The sequence below is a fragment of the Petaurus breviceps genome, unplaced genomic scaffold, assembly GCF_028583685.1.
Source record: "Petaurus breviceps papuanus isolate PSGF00001 unplaced genomic scaffold, PetGlider_PUasm1.0 98, whole genome shotgun sequence".
Classification (NCBI taxonomy): Eukaryota; Metazoa; Chordata; class Mammalia; order Diprotodontia; family Petauridae; genus Petaurus; species Petaurus breviceps.
In genome coordinates this window covers 48958308-48960832 of record NW_027187460.1, presented here as the reverse complement: position 1 = coordinate 48960832, position 2525 = coordinate 48958308, and the positions used below count along the sequence as shown (strand labels likewise).

At 51.5% G+C, this 2525-nt stretch overlaps 1 pseudogene; it reads right to left on the bottom strand.

Annotated features, from left to right (window-relative positions):
• Positions 1-254: 254 nt before the first annotated feature.
• Positions 255-2040, bottom strand: LOC138155709 (transmembrane 9 superfamily member 1 pseudogene; annotated as a pseudogene).
• Positions 2041-2525: the final 485 nt, after the last annotated feature.

Here is a 2525-nt window from a genome sequence, read left to right as displayed (position 1 = left end):
TATATAAGTTCTTCTATATTTAGATAGTTATATAGACTCGTGGGCCTTCCCCGAGCTTGGAGGAGGCCGGCTCGAAAAGTACACAGAGTGGGGGGGGAGGGGTGCCTGGAGCCAGGGGGTTGGAAGCCCTACCTGGCCTTCCATCCTCTTTCCTGCCCCGCCCCCTCGTCCCCGCCCCCAACTTAGGGAAGGGGCAGTAAGCTGTCCCAGCAGCAAAGGTGCCTGGAGCCTGGGGTCCAGGCTTCGCTCGGAGCTCAGTCCATCTTGAGGTTGACATAGATGTAGTGGATGAACTTGAGTGAGAAGAAGGAGATGGTGCCCAGTATGAGGAACAAGACATAGGCGTGAGGAGGAAGTAGCCGAAGAACTCCACCATCTGCATGGCCCCCGCCAGGTGCATAGTAGAAGACCGAGTAGATAAAGCGGCCGGTGGAGTCCACGCTGAGGACGGAGCGCCACCACCAGCGATAGTCTTCACCAGAGAGCTGGAAGTAAGTGATTGCGATGGAGGTGCAGGCGTCCACGCTCAGCAGGAGGGCGAATGAAAAGAAGAGGATGCCATAGAGTGTGTACTGCTCGCAGCCCCACACTGTGGCGAAGATGTAGTAGAGCTCCACGGAGATGGCACTGAAGGGCAAGAAGCCACCAATGGTCATGTGGACAACAGTAGACTTGTTCCAGGGCTGAGGTGGGATCTCTCCTGCAATATTCTTAGTCCGACAGGATGCATCAAAAAGAGTGGCATTGTTCTTACCAAAGATGCCACCTATGACAGTGAGAGGGAAGCCCACCAGGAGCCAGACCGTTAGCAGCAGCAGGATGGTGGTGGCTGGGAGTGCTTGTGTCGATCCATTGGCCCAAGGCAAAGAGTTCACCACGCTCCAAGTCAGGAAGAAAGGCACAGAGAAGAGGCTGGTGGTGAGGATGATGTTCCAGACCCAGCTCTTGCCTCCAATCTGCCAATAGAAGTGGCTGGACACATAGCCAGCAATGCAGCAGGTCAGGGCATACAGCAAGCTGGCTGCTGAGTTGATGGCACCATGGCGGTGCACATTGAACATGCCCAGCAGTTCACGACAATGATGCCAGTGCCAAGGGCCAGGAACTGGGCACCCACACCAAGCACAGCACAGAGCAGACCACCACGACATGGGGGAAAGTGGAAAACATCAGTATAGATAATCTTCCAGCCATTGTCACCCTGGTCAAAGTCATCAGTGGAGCTACCAGAGTTTGGTTCCTCATCCAAATTGTAGCGGGCCAAATCATTACAAAGGACCCTCATAAGGATGACAGCTACAAATCCCACCAGAAGAAAAACCAGCACCATAGAGCTGATAATAGACAGCCAGTGGATCTCCAGTGTTTGAGGGAAGAAGCCACTATCATCACCATGGCACCTATCACCCCGACATTCTGCTGATGTCTCAGAACAATGCACACTGTAAGTGTGAGTGAGGTCCAGAGGCTCTTCAGGCCATACCACATCCAGGCTATGGGGCTTGACATCATGGACTGAAACATTGGCAGAGAGAATTCGGCCCCCATGGAACTCAAGGTGAAAATCCAGGTAGGTTCAGAATCCTATCTTGTGACTATGTGGAAGGAAACCACTCTCTTCCATGTAACTCACAAAGCCATGAATTGGCAGGTCATCCACCACAAACTCAAAGTAGTATAATTCTTCAATGGCCTGGCACAGCCACTCAACCTGGGCAAAAGTTAACTGCATCTGGCAGAGATTCTGTTTCTCAACATTCTCTCTGAATCGGATCTGATACATGGATTCAGCCATTAGGTTTCCATACAACACTTCCCCCAGGCTGAGGCTCTCGGGTTGTATCTTTTCAGGGCAACAAACAGGCAGCTGGTAGTAGTGGTAGGTCTCCTGGGGGTTGTGGTAAGGCCCCACCTTGTTGACATACAGCATGACAGGGTCTCCAGGCTGATAGTGGGTCTCACCAGTAACCCCAGAAATGTGTCCAGAGCCCAGGAGCAGCAGCACTGGCAGCCACAAGCAGGGCCTGCCTTGAAAGGCATCCAGAGGGGCAGCCAGGTGGCTCAGCAAGTAAGAGCACTGGCCCCAGTGTCGGGATGACCTGGATCAAATCTGGGCTCAGATACTCAGCACCACACCCAGAAATAACTGGCCATGTAACCTTGAGCAAGTTACTTAACCCCAGTTGCTTGAAAAAAAATAAATAAATGTACTATATAATAAAATATTTGGGGCGACCAGGTAGCACAGCGAGTAAGAGCACCGGCTCCAGTGTTGAGAAGACCTGGAGATTGAATCCCGGGCTCAGACACTTAGCACCTACCCAGAAACACCTGGTCGTGTAACCTTGAGCAAGTTACTTAACCCCAATTGCTTAAAAAAAAATAAAATAAATGTACTATATAATAAAATATTTAGGGTGGCCAGGTAGCACAGCGAGTAAGAGCACTGGCTCCAGTGTCGGGATGACCTGGATCAAATCCGGGCTCAGATACTCAGCACCACACCCAGAAATAACTGGCTGTAT